Source organism: Balaenoptera physalus (assembly GCF_965194825.1).
Source record: "Balaenoptera physalus genome assembly, chromosome: 5".
In the NCBI taxonomy this organism is placed as follows: domain Eukaryota; kingdom Metazoa; phylum Chordata; class Mammalia; order Artiodactyla; family Balaenopteridae; genus Balaenoptera; species Balaenoptera physalus.
In genome coordinates, this window is record NC_138884.1 from 87,641,297 (window position 1) to 87,655,531 (window position 14,235).

Genomic DNA, 14,235 nt, shown 5'->3' on the forward strand with positions numbered 1-14,235 from the left:
ACCAAAAAAGATACCCCACATCCAAAGACAAAGGAGAAGCCACAATGAGATGGTAGGAGGGCCGCAACGACAATAAAATCAAATCCCATAACTGCGGGGTGGGTGACTCACAAACTGGAGAACACTTATACCACAGAAGTCCACCCACTGGAGTGAAGGTTCTGAGCCCCACATCAGGCTTCTGACCCTGGGGTCTGGCAACGGGAGGAGGAATTCCTAGAGAATCAGACTTTGAAGGCTAGTGGGATTTGATTGCAGGACGTTGACAGGACTAGGGGAAACAGAGACTCCACTCTTGGAGGGCACACACAAAGTAGTGTGCGCATCAGGACCCAGGGGAAGGAGCGGTGGCCCCATAGGAGACCGAACCAGACCTATCTGCTAGTCTTGAAGGGTCTCCTGCAGAGGCAGGGGCTGGCTGTGTCTTACTGTGAGGACATGGACACTGGCAGCAGAAGTTCTGGGAAGTACTCCTTGGTGTGAGCCCTCCCAGAGTCCGCCATTAGCCCCACCAAAGAGCCCAGGTAGACTCAAGTGCTGGGTTGCCTCAGGCCACACAACGAACAGGGAGGGAACTCAGCCCCACCCATCAGCAGACAAGTGGATTCAAGTTTTACTGAGCTCTGCCCACCAGAGCAACAGCCAGCTCTACCCACCACCAGTCCCTCCCATCAGGAAACTTGTACAAGCCTCTTAGATAGCCTCATCAACCAGAGGGCAGACAGCAGAAGCAAGAAGAACTACAATCCTGCAGCCTGCAGAACAAAAACCACATTCACAGAAAGATAGACAAGATGAAAAGGCAGAGGTCTACGTACCAGATGAAGGAACAAGATAAAACCCCAGAAAAACAACTAAATGAAGTGGAGATAGGCAACCTTCTAGAAAAAGAATTCAGAATAATGATAGTGAAGATGATCCAGGACCTTGGAAAAAGAATGGAGGCAAAGATTGACAAGATGCAAGAAATGTTTAACAAAGACCTAGAAGAATTAAAGAACAAATAGCTACAAGAATTAAAGAACAAACAAACAGAGATGAACAATACAATAACTGAAATAAAAAATACACTAGAAGGAATCCATAGCAGAATAACTGAGGCAGAAGAACGATAAGTGACCCAGAAGACAGACTGGTGGAATTCACTGCCATGGAACAGAATAAAGAAAAAAGATTGAAAAGAAATGAAGACAGCCTAAGAGACCTCTGGGACAACATTAAACGCAACAACATTCGCATTACAGAGGTCCCAGAAGGAGAAGAGAGAGAGAAAGGACCAGAGAAAATATTTGAAGAGATTATAGTCGAAAGCTTCTCTAACATGGGAAAGGAAATAGCCACCCAAGTCCAGGAAGCACAGAGAGTCAAAGGCAGGATAATCCCAAGGAGAAACACACGGAGAACATAGTAATCAAATTGACAAAAATTAAAGACAAAGAAAAATTATTGAAAGCAACAAGGGAAAAACGACAAATAACATACAAGGGAACTCCCATAAGGTTAACAGCTGATTTCTCAGCAGAAACTCTACAAGCAAGAAGGGACTGGCATGACATATTTAAAGTGATGAAAGGGAAGAACCTACAACCAAGATTACTCAACCCGGCAAGGATCTCATTCAGATTCAATGGAGAAATCAAAAGCTTTACAGACAAGCAAAAGCTAAGAGAATTCAGCACCACCAAACAAGCTCTACAAAAAATGCTAAAGGAACTTCTCTGAGTGGGAAACACAAGAGGAGAAAAGGACCTACAAAAACAAACCCATTACAATTAAGAAAATGGTAATAAGAACATACATATCGATAATTACCTTAAACATGATTGGATTAAATGCTCCAACCAAAAGACACAGGCTCGCTAAATGAATACAAAAATAAGACCCATATATATGCTGTCTACAAGAGATCCACTTCAGACCTAGGGACACATTCAGACTGAAAGTGAGCGGATGGAAAAAGATATTCCATGCAAACGGAATTCAAAAGAAAGCTGGAAGAGCAATACTCATGTCAGATAAAATAGACTTTAAAATAAAGACTATTATAAGAGACAAAGAAGGACACTACATAACGATCAAGGGAGCAATCCAAAAAGAAGATATAAGAATTATAAATATATATGCGCCCAACATAGAGCACCTCAATACATAAGGCAACTGCTAACAGGTATAAAAGAGGAAATCGACAGTAACACAATAATAGTGGGGGACTTTAACACCTCACTTACACCAATGGACAGATCATTCAGACAGAAAATTAATAAGGAAACACAGCTTTAAATGACACAATAGACCAGACAGATTTAAATGATATTTATAGGACATTCCATCCAAAAACAGCTGATTACACTTTCTTCTCAAATGCGCACAGAACATTCTCTAGGATAGATCACATCTTGGGTCACAAATCAAGCCTCAGTAAATTTAAGAAAATTGAAATCATATCAAGCATCTTTTCTGACCACAACACTATGAGATTAGAAATCAGTTACAGGGAAAAAATGGTAAAAAACACAAACACATGGAGGCTAAACAATACGTTACTAAATAACCGAGAGATCACTGAAGAAATCAAAGAGGAAATCAAAAAATATGTAGAGACAAATGATAATGAAAACACGACGATCCAAAACCTATGGGATGCAGCAAAAGCAGTTCTAAGAGGGAAGTTTATAGCAATACAAGCCTACCTCAAGAAACAAGAAAAATATCAAATAAACAATCTAACCTTACACCTAAAGTAACTAGAGAAAGAAGAACAAAGAAAACCCAAAGTTAGCAGAAGGAAAGAAATCATAAAGATCAGAGCAGAAATAAAAGAAACAGAAACAAAGAAATCAGTAGCAAAGATCAATAAAACTAAAAGCTGGTTCTTTGAGAAGATAACAAAATTGATAAACCATTAGCCAGACTCATCAAGAAAAAGAGGGAGAAGATGAGGGATTTATTCAAATCAATAAAATTAATTTATTAATCAATAAAATTTTATTTTATTGATTAATAAATTTTATTTATTAAAATTTTAATTGTAATAAAATCTTATTAATTAAAATTTTGTTTTAATAAAATTTTAAATTAATTTTATTTATCAATAAAATTAGAAATGAAAAAGGAGAAATTAAAACAGACACTGCAGAAATACAAAGCATCCTAAGAGACTACTACAAGCAGCTCTATGCCAATAAAATGGACAAATTCTTAGAAAGGTATAAACTTCCAAGACTGAACCAGGAAGAAATAGAAAATATGAACAGACCAATCACAAGTCATGAAATTGAAACTGTGATTAAAAATCTTCCAACAAACAAAAGTCCAGGACCAGATGGCTTCACAGGTGGATTCTATCAAACATTTAGAGAGGAGGTAACACCCATCCTTCTCAAACTCTTGCAAAAAACTGCAGAGGAAGGAACACTCCCAAGCTCATTCTATGAGGCCACCATCACCCTGATACCAAAACCAGAAAAAGATATCACAAATAAAGAAAATTACAGACCAATATCACTGATGAATACAGATGCAAAAATCCTCAACAAAATACTAGCAAACAGAATCCAAGAGCACATTAAAAGGATCATACACCATGATCAAGCGGGGTTTATCCCAGGAATGCAAGGATTCTTTAATATACGCAAATCAATCAATGTGATACACCGTATTAACAAACTGAAGAATAAAAACCATATGATCATCTCAATAGATGCAGAAAAAGCTTTTGACAAAATTCAACACCCATTTATGATAAAACCTCTCCAGAAAGTGGGCATAGAGGGAACCTACCTCAACATGATAAAGGCCATATACAAAAAACCCACAGCAAACATCATTCTGAATGGTGAAAAACTGAAAGCATTTCCACTAAGACGAGGAACATGACAAGGATGTCCACTCTCACCACTATTATTCAACATAGTTTTGGAAGTCTTAGCCACGGCAATCAGAGAAGACAAAGAAATAAAAGGAATACAAATTGGAAAAGAAGAAGTAAAACTGTCACTGTTTGCAGATGACATGACACTATACATAGAGAATCCTAAAGATGCCACCAGAAAACTACTAGAGCTAATCAATGAATTTGGTAAAGTTGCAGGATACAAAATTAATGCACAGAAATCTCTTGCATTCCCATACACTAATGATGAAAAATCTGAAAGAGAAATTAAGGAAACACTCTCATTTATCATTGCAACAAAAAGAATAAAATACCTAGGAATAAACCTACCTAGGGAGACAAAAGACCTGTATGCAGAAAACTATAAGACACTGATGAAAGAAATTAAAGATGATACAAACAGATGTAGAGATATACCATGTTCATGGATTGGAAGAATCAATATTGTGAAAATGACTATGCTACCCAAAGCAATTGACAGATTCAATGCAATCCCCATCAAATTACCATTGGCATTTTTTACAGAACTAGAACGAAAAATCTTAAAATTTGTATGGAGACACAAAAGACCCCAATAAGCCAAAGCAGTCTTGAGGGAAAAAAACAGAGCTGGAGGAATCAGACACCCTGACTTCAGGCTATACTACAAAGCTACAGTAATCAAGACAGTATGGTACTGGCACAGAAACAGAAATATAGATCAGTGGAACAGGATAGAAAGCCCAGAGATAAACCCACACACCTACGGTCAACTAATCTATGACAAAGAAGGCAAGGATATACAATGGAAAAAAGACAGTCTCTTCAATAAGTGGTGCTGGGAAAACTGGACAGTTACATGTAAAAGAATGAAATTAGAACACTCCCTAACACCATACAAAAAATAAACTCAAAATGGATTCGAGCTCTAAATGTAAAACCAGACACTATAAAACTCTTAGAGGAAAACTAGGAAGAACACTCTTTGACATAAATCACAGCAAGATCTTCTTTGATCCACCTCCTAGAGCAATGGAAATAAAAACAAAAATCAACAAATGGGACCTAATGAAACTTAAAAGCTTTTGCAAAGCAAAGGAAACTACAAACAAGACAAAAAGACAGCCCTCAGAATGGGAGAAAGTATTTGCAAATGAATCAACGGACAAAGGATTAATCTCCAAAATATATAAACAGCTCATGCAGCTCAATATTAAAGAAACAAACAACCCAATCCAAAAAATGGGCAGAAGACCTATATAGACATTTCTCCAAAGAAGACATACAGGTGGCCAAGAAGCACAAGAAAAGCAGCTCAACATCAGTAATTATTAGAGAAATGCAAATCAAAACTACAGTGAGGTATCACCTCACACTGGTTAGAATGGGCATCATCAGAAAATCTAGAAACAACAAATGCTGGAGAGGGTGTGGAGAAAAGGGAACCCTCTTGCACTGTTGGTGGGAATGTAAATTGATACAGACACTATGGAGGACAGTATGGAGGTCCCTTAAAAAACTAAAAGTAGAATTACCATATGACCCAGCAATCCCACTACTGGGCATATGCCCAGAGAAAACCGTAATTCAAAAAGACACATGCACCCCAATGTTCACTGCAGCACTATTTACAATAGGCAGGTCATGGAAGCACCCTAAATGCCCATTGACAGACAAATGGATAAAGAAGAAGTGGTACATATATACAACGGAATATTACTTAGCCATAAAAAGGAACGAAATTGGGTCATTTGTAGAGACGTGGATGGATCTAGAGACTGTCATACAGAGTGAAGTAAGTCAGAAAGAGAAAAACAAATATCGTATATTAACGCATATATGTGGAACCTAGAAAAATGGTACAGATGAACCAGTTTGCAGGGCAGAAATTGAGACACAGATGTAGAGAACAAACGTATGGACATCAAGGGGGGAAAGCGGTGGGGGGTGGTGGTGGTGTGATGAATTGTTAGATTGGGATTGACATGTATACACTGATGTGTATAAAATGGATGACTAATAAGAACCTGCTGTATAAGAAAATAAATAGGGCTTCCCTGGTGGCGCAGTGGTTGAGAGTCCGCCTGCCAATGCAGGGGACACGGGTTCAAGCCCTGGTCCGGGAAGATCCCACATGCCACCGAGCAACTAAGCCCGTGCGCCACAACTACTGAGCCTGTGCTCCAGAGCCCGCGAGCCACAACTACTGAGCCCGCGTGCCACAACTACTGAAGCCCGCGTGCCTAGAGCCCATGCTCTGCAACAAGAGGAGCCACCACAGTGAGAACCCCGTGCATCGCAACCAAGAGTAGTTGCTCACAGCAACTAGAGAAAGCCCACGCAAAGCAATGAAGACCCAATGCAGCCAAAAATTTAAAAATAATAAAATAAAAAAAGAAAAAGAACATAAATAAAATTAAATTTAAAAAAAGAAAAAAAAGTTCCATGAAACAGAAGAACCATTCGAATAATCCTAACAAACCATCAGATTATTTTTTAAGCCATCTCAATCCACATCATCTGCACACAATCTGTGACCATCCTTTAGGACCCAGGTAGAGCCACTTATTCCAGGAAGCCTCTTGTGTCTCAGACCTCAGTAAGAAATACTCTGATCTGAGACAGCCTTCACTGATTTCTACTAGATTTGCATGGCAAGGGCAGTGCCATGGACAGGTAAGAGGGACTACAAGGAAAACGTAAGAAGAGGAACAGAATCTAAGTGCTTGTCCTATTTCACCCAAACGATTATTTCCCAAACACTGCCATAGGGGTCTTGAATAAAATGAACCTGTAAATTTTATTATTTAGGGACTTCAGGGGAAGGAAGAGCTGATAGTGCCACACTTCTTAAAGAATTACTTCTCCGCTAATTCTGTCTAATTTTGGGGGTAGAAATCTTAGGTACCCAGCACAAACGGCTAAATAATTCATATAAGAGAATGTTTTCAAATAAATAAGATTTATCTCTGTGTGTGATTTTTTAACTATATTTTAACAGAATTTAAAAAATAAATTACATATGTATGCATTTCATTGTTTAAATTCTTAAGTAGAACCTGGTAAACATAAGTAACATGCTTTACACAGAAGAAATAAAATAAATTGTCCTTTTCTTAATTCAAAATTATCATTATGATATCATCATGATCTACCTGTTATTATTCTGTGCATTAAAAAGTAATGTCCTCAAGAAAAAGAGAAAAGAAATACTCTGATCTGTTATTCCAGTGAGCATCTAGTCGTGTTCTCAGTAGTAGAGTCACCTGTGGACAGGCCCTATCCCTTACAGAGACCGTCTGCGTTCCACACAACTCCCACCCACCTCAGCCCATAAACATGGTAGAACTCAAAACACAAAGATACTCTTTTATTAGAACAGTTCCAATAACCTTGTCAGTGAGTCCTGCTATGCTAAGTATCCCTGGAAGCATGCACCTAGAATCACAAAATATGCTAAGTATCCCTGGAAGCATGCACCTAGAATCACAAAATATGCTAAGTATCCCTGGAAGCATGCACCTAGAATCACAAAATTTTAAAGCTAGAAAGGTCCTTTCAAGCCACTCAGAAATTTCCCTCATATGTGAGGGAAATGAGGAAACTGGAGAAGCCAAATGGCTTGTCCAAGTTTGGTGACAGAATTAGGACAATCCAAGCCCCTGACTCCCATCCACGTGCTGCAGAGAACCTCAGTTTTCTTACGAAAGCACTTTCAAGTGTGAAGTTGAGAAAACAAGTTACTTCTCCAAATCTCAAGTTTATTCTTATAAAAGAATGGAACAAGACCATCCTCAAGTTTTCTTCTGTCTCTAAAATCTGGTGAATCTCATTTTCATAATGTATAATACCAAATGTCCCCAGCATTGTGTGGGGATAGAAAGCTGCTCTCATCTTCCCTTCAAGAATATAAACATGGGAGAGGTACGTGAAGAAAGGGTGGGGTTTATTAATCAGGAAGAGAGAGAGAGGGGATGGTGGGAGTCAGCTGGCCACCACTGGGAACCCCCTCTCTTCCCAGGCCCCCCTCCACTCCCTCCCAGCAAATCACAGAGAGTAGGATGGGGACTTTCCAGTAGCTAACCATACCACATCCCCTGGCCCAGCCTCCCCTCTCACCTCCTCAGAATGCTGGTGGGAGGGGAGAAGGGCGAGATAGATGGATGAAGGAGGGCTGTTGGAAGCTTCTAGCTCCAGGCCAGGTTAGGAGCCAGTCAGTACTGATTAGCTGTCAGGGGCCTTCAGGATAGACAGGGAACCCCGAGTGGCCACTCATTTCCCCTTGAGAATCAATGACTTAATTTTTCCGTTCTTTACCCTAGATAGAGTAGGCATGAGGCTGAACAGGATTATTCTGCCACCTGAATAATCTCATGCAGTGGGACCACTGGCTTGGCTCAGCTCTTTGTCCATTTCCTGCACAGAATCCTACCCAATCAGAGCAGTGTGCTGCTCACCCAGGAATCGCCCACAAGTCCCAAAGATCTTTGGAGCCGTCGGCTATTTCACTATCACGCAGAGCTCCTGGAGTCAGTGCTTCTAACATTCACATCATCAAGGATGCTCCAGTACCAGGCTTTGCCTCTCTAATTTGACACATAAAGTAATGCTGTTTTGAGTGATTCCCTTCCCATATAAATCAGAGCTAATTCAAGCCTAGTCCTTTAGAATGCCACTGTCACTTCTTGTATTCTCTTCTACTGTATTACACAGGACAAAGGGGTTGGGGGGAGGGCCTAGCTGGCCTCTAGGGGTTATGTCTAACCCTCCCTGCTGCATGGCTGCTTTAAGTTATTCTCCTAAAAGTAATAATATTAACTGTTAACACATAATACCACTAACTGTGAGTCTGTTAACAGGTTTAGCTCTCACAACAACCCTGGCCAATAAGGACCATTATTGATCATATCCAAATAAGGACTATTATGGACTATAATGATCATTATCAGCTCCAACTGAAAGATGAGAGACCAGAAGGAAGTTGCTGGCACAGAAAAACGAGGTCACTTGCCCAAGGTCATACTAGCAGCAAGTGGCAGAAGCAGGATTCGAACACAGGTCCCTCCACTTCACCCAGGTGAAGGTCGCCTCCTAGGGAAGTGGGACACAGAGACCATCAACAGCTGGTAATAAGGGAAGAGGGGCAAGCTGAATTATTTCTTCAGAGTTGCCCTTTTCTTCCTCAAACCGCCTGGTACTATGACAAACAATGTCACATGGGACAAAAGGTTAACACGGACATGGCTGCACCCAAGCAGAAATGTTACCATAGCGAAAGGAGAAACCTCCAGAGCTCTCAGTGGGAAAGATACAGGTAGACTAAGTGGAGAGTTCCATTTGCAAAACTTTACTTTGATGCTAATAATTTATACCTACACCAATGAACATTTCCCCCATTTTACTGGTTTGCCAGTGGCTGGACAAATCCACATAAAGGCATTTATCTTAAATATCACTTATTTCATTTACTACTTTGAGCCACACTTAGTCCTTCTATATCTCCTTGCACTCAGCTGATAATCTCATGATACTCCACTGTGTTCACTTCAGAAAATTTCCCCTAAACATTTCCACAGCGCCCTTTAATTCACAGCTGCGCTCACTATCCAGTAGCTCATGTTTTGTCAATGGGTACTTAATAGAGAAATCTGGAGAGCAAGCACTTTTTATGGCCTTATTTCCCTATACCTTGGTAGGAAAAAAAAGAAACTGGCAGATTCAAGACTGCCAGAGCTTTCCACTTCAAAGAGCTGTAAAACACCTGTTTACAAAAGCAGTCAGTCCTATTTTATTTTTTTTTTAATTTTTACTAATTATTCTATTTTTATTTATTTATTGGCCACACCGGGCTTTTCAGGATCTTAGTTCCCCCACCAGGGATCAAACCCAGGCCCCCTGCAGTGCAGGTGCAGAGGCCTAACCACTGGACCAGGAGAATTCCCAGTCAATCCTATTTTATGCAAACTTTTTCATGCAATGTCCTTATCCCTTAAGACATTCTTCAAGGTTCCCAGGAAGGAGACGAGCAGGAGGCATACCTCCTCCCCAAGCAAGAGAAGCCATCTCAGCTCTAGGAAACGGTGCGGAACCCAGCTGTTTCAGGGATCCCTGACCAAGATAGTGACAGAACATCAAGTGTTCAGAAACATGAAGAGTCATTCTGCAAGGTGGATTCGCAGCCTCTTGGAACAGCTCTCGGTTCATTCCTTATCCCGACCCCTCCCACCCACAGCAGGCTCCCAAAACACAACAAAACCCGGAGGTGGCCGTGCTTCAGCTCCCACCAATCTCATCTCACGTCTGGGGAAGAGAATGAATTTCTGCTTTCCCAAAGAAGGGGTTTTTATCAAGGCCTCTGCAGTTCCGTTTCAGGACAGAGCAAAAAGTTTAGAAGTTTGGACTTGTAGAGATAGCTGAGTTTCGTGGATGTGACCCATTTAAACCAGGTCATTTAAAAATGCTCTTTCAAAGTCTGATTATATTAATAAATGAAATCACCCAATTATCTAAAAGGAAGAACGAGCGATCTATGAAGTGAATACACATGAATTAATGTAGGGCACTCTGAAAACTAAACTGTTTGGTGGGAGGAACAATCATCAGTTTCGATTTTTTTTTTCCTTTTTAAGTAACTACCAGAGAACAATCTATTTAAATGAAATCGCCACACGTAAAGCCGCCTCTAGGTGGATTTCAAAGTTAATGACATCCCTTTTAAACACACACACACACACTCACACCCACAACAACAACGTGTGGCGAAGTTTGAGGGGGTCTCATAATCACAGACCGATCAGGAAGCTGCTAGAAACAATTAAGCAGGGTTTCAAAATGCCTGGTACAGGATGTGCCCATAGAAAGTAAAGTTGAGCGCACTGGTGGAGCTGCCAAAGTTGCTACTGCAAAGTACCCTGAACTTTTACAGGGTGGCCTGGGGTCACTCTGACCGCCCTTCCTCCGTCTGGTCGCCTTACAAACAAACACACTAGCCCTAGAGATACGAGGCGGGAGCGGCGAGGGGGGAGATGCGAGGACTGCGAGCGGGAGTGAAGGGCGGGGCAGAGGGAGGGTGCCTGCAGGAGCTCCAGGGTCGTTCTTAACACGAAGAACGAGTTTCGCTTTCTTCCAAGTAGGGGACAACGAGGTGGCAGTGAACTTCCTCCCCCCGAGAGACCCCCGCGCGGCAAGGACAGCAGGAACGCCCCTGGAGCGCTCGATTCCAGCTTTTCCGCGGGCCCGGCCGCGCAGGGGCCTGCTGGGGTTGGGGTCGGCCGGGATGCCCAGCGAGGAGCCGGCGGGCTGGCGTGGGTGAGGCCCCAGGAAGCGCCTACCTGTGCGGCGGCGCGCTCGGAGCCTGGGGCCCGGCCGCGGCGCGCAGGTGCTGGGGGAAGCCCGGGGACGGCCTGGGCGGGCGGGGCGCGCATCGCGCCCGGCGGGCCGCTCTCTTCCCGCCGCGGGGCGCCGGGAAGGTTCCCGCCTCTTCTCCTGCCGGCTGAGGACACGGCGGGTCCCGCGGCGGCGGTGGTAGCAACAGGCACCGAGGCGCGGGGACGGCGGCGGCGGCGGAGGTGTCTGCGCGCGGCTCGCGTTTCCTCCTCCGCTGCAGGGCGAGCGCGGGGGAGGCGAGGGGAGGGCAGAACCCGGGATCTCCCAACTCGGTCCCCAGGGACCTAAGAGGGAGAAGCGATGCTTCCTCCCTCTCCACTGCGCCGTTTGACTCGCGAGCGGCATGGCCGGGACGGGCGAGTCCCACACGGACAACAGCTGCTGCAGTGCGGGTCCGTCGCGGCCTTCCTCCCTTCGCTATCTCTCCCCTCCCCAGCGGTCCATCCTCAACCCGCCCCCCCGGCCTCCAGTCCCGGCCCGGGAGAGGGTGTACCGGGCGCCGCCCCCACCCAGCCCCAGAGCAGGGTCTTGGCCGCCGAACGCCTAGGGCTCCGGGGACGCGCAGCCCCGCGCGTGATTAAGGCCCTCGAGGAGGGATGTACGGTCGCACACCCTGTCTTCGGCGGCCTATTTATAGCAGGTGGCACTGCCCGCCGCGCTCTCCGCCTGCGCGGCTCTCAGCAGGTGGCACTGCCAGCCCGCTCTTCGCTCCCCTGCAGTAGCCTCGCCTCATCTGCACTCTCGCCTTCTCTCTCAGAAATGGACCAGGTGGAAACTGCACAGAACACAGCAAGGCGATCAAGCCACCTGACTCTCCCCCGCATCACCCTTTCTTCCCGTCCTAGGCAGGGAGTGAATTCGGCACTGGCATCCTACGCGGCGCTTGCAGGCAAGGGTCGAAAATCGGGGACTCAGGGAATAGCCGGAGGCTGAAGTGCCCTGCCCTATTAAACACCAGTAAACCCATTCCCGAACAACTGCGGAGTGACGCAGAGGCCAGACTGGGCGCTTTTCCCCGTCCTCCTGGTCTAGCGCACGCACGTTTCTCTCTCTTCTCTCTCACACACACACACACATACACACACACACACACCTCGGTGTTCCCAACCCTCGAGTCAGGTTTGGAGAAATTCCCAGCGGCCTAGGAGAGACACCAGGGAGATGTAAGACATCTGAGAAAGCGGGCTCCTAGGATTAGATGGCAGTGTGCAGGAAACAGGCAAACCTCCCAAATCCCTGTCCCACCAGGTAAAAGGGGGCACTTTCACTCCCGGGGGTAGGTAGAGGGATCTGAGGAAAGTGGGGGACTTAGCAGAGAGGGGAAAGCAGGAAGAAGAGGGAGATGGACGTGGGGTAGGTGGGGAGGGGGGTAGGCAGCCGCAGAAGGCGACGGCATCTTTCAGGATTTTTTGCTTAGTGTTAGCTGCAGGCTAACTTTAGGGAAGTAGCTGAATTTGAGCTGCAGGGTTGGACGTGAACCCAAGTCCCAACTCTACCACTTGGTGGGCTTAGACAAGCCGCTGGACCTCTGGTCTCCATTCTTTTACCTGTAAAATGGGACCAGTACACACTTTATGAGACCATTGTGAGGATACAATGGCAAAGTGTACGTAAAGTGCTTAGCACAGTGGCACATATATGGACCTCAATGGATGGCAGCAGCTATTGTTACCGTGGCTCAGGATGCAAATACAGGTCCAAGGTTCTCCCCTCCCTCCTTCCTCCCTTCTCCCTCCAGGAACAGTGAGTTGCTAGAAGCTGAGGAGGCTCTTGGAGACTTTTTTTTTTTAAGACTTTTTTTTTTTTTATTTTTTATGCGGGCCAATCTCAAAGTCTCTATTGAATTTGTTACAATATTGTTTCTTGGCCAGGAGGCACGTGGGATCCCAGCTCCCTGACCAGGGATTGAACCCACACGCCCGGCAGGGGAAGTCTCAACCACTGGACCAGCAGGGAAGTCCCAGGCAATTGGAGCCTTTTGATTAGGACTACCTTATGGTCCCTGATCCCATTCCGCTGGATGCTCACATCCCAGGGAGTTATATTTAAGTGGGATACAAAAGTTTTATCCACAGCTTTATTTAAAGCTTATAATACTGGTAGCTATTATTCACTGAGGGGCTAGTCTATTTGGGGCATTGTGGAAGCCACTTTATATATATTGTCTCTAATCTTCACAAAAATTCTTTAGGGCAGAGATGATTAAATCCACTTGACTAATGAGGAAACTAAGAGGTTAATGCCTCTTTGGACCACAGAACTAGTAGGTTCTGGGATCTAGATCCAAAGACTGTTATAACACTTCCTCTCTGGTCACTGTGTAGCTGTCTTGTAGCACTCAATTCATTCTTTGTTATAGCACAGTTGTTTGTGTACTTAGCCTCAAATCTTTTTAAAAAAAGAGGTAAGGGGACTTCCTTGGTGGCGCAGTGGTTAAGAATCTGCCTGCCAATGCAGAGGACACGGGTTCGAGCCCTGGTCCGGGAAGATCTCACATGCCGCGGAGCAACTAAGCCCATGCACCACAACTACTGAAGCCCATGTGCCACAATTACTGAAGCCCATACACCTAGAGCCCGTGCTCCGCGACAAGAGAAGCCACGGCAATGAGAAGCCTGCGCACTGCAATGAAGAGCAGCCCCCACTTGCCAAAACTAGAGAAAGCCTACGTGCAGCAACGAAGACCCAACACAGCCAAAAATAAATAAATAAACATAAATAAATAAAATAAAACTAAGCATGTAATTTGGTTAATCACTTATTGTGAATAAAACCTCATTTTAAAAAAAGAGGTAAGGAATATATGCAGACATAAATACTCTAATGATTAGAATGTTTATTGGGTTATGGAAATTGTTCTTCATTAGGTTATAAGACCAGGTAAACCAGTTAAAACGTATTGTTACCTCTCGGATCACACCATAATCATTCCCCATTTTTGTCTCCAACTCACTCGTACAGTTCTCGTCCCCTCTCTG

At 44.1% G+C, this 14,235-nt stretch overlaps 1 protein-coding gene across 6 annotated transcripts in view; it reads right to left on the bottom strand.

The window, feature by feature from the left end:
- Nucleotides 1–11,415, bottom strand: part of TBC1D1 (TBC1 domain family member 1) — a 216,874-nt gene extending 205,459 nt beyond the window's left edge. For 2 of the 6 annotated variants that reach the window (XM_082464150.1, XM_082464149.1), the window contains exon 1: nt 11,203–11,415. The gene's annotated coding sequence lies outside the window, so the exon portion shown is untranslated. The remainder of the gene's footprint in view (nt 1–11,202) is intronic. The other 4 variants (XM_082464151.1, XM_082464152.1, XM_082464154.1 and 1 more) reach the window with 4 other exon arrangements.
- Between the last annotated feature and the right edge of the window lie 2,820 nt (nt 11,416–14,235).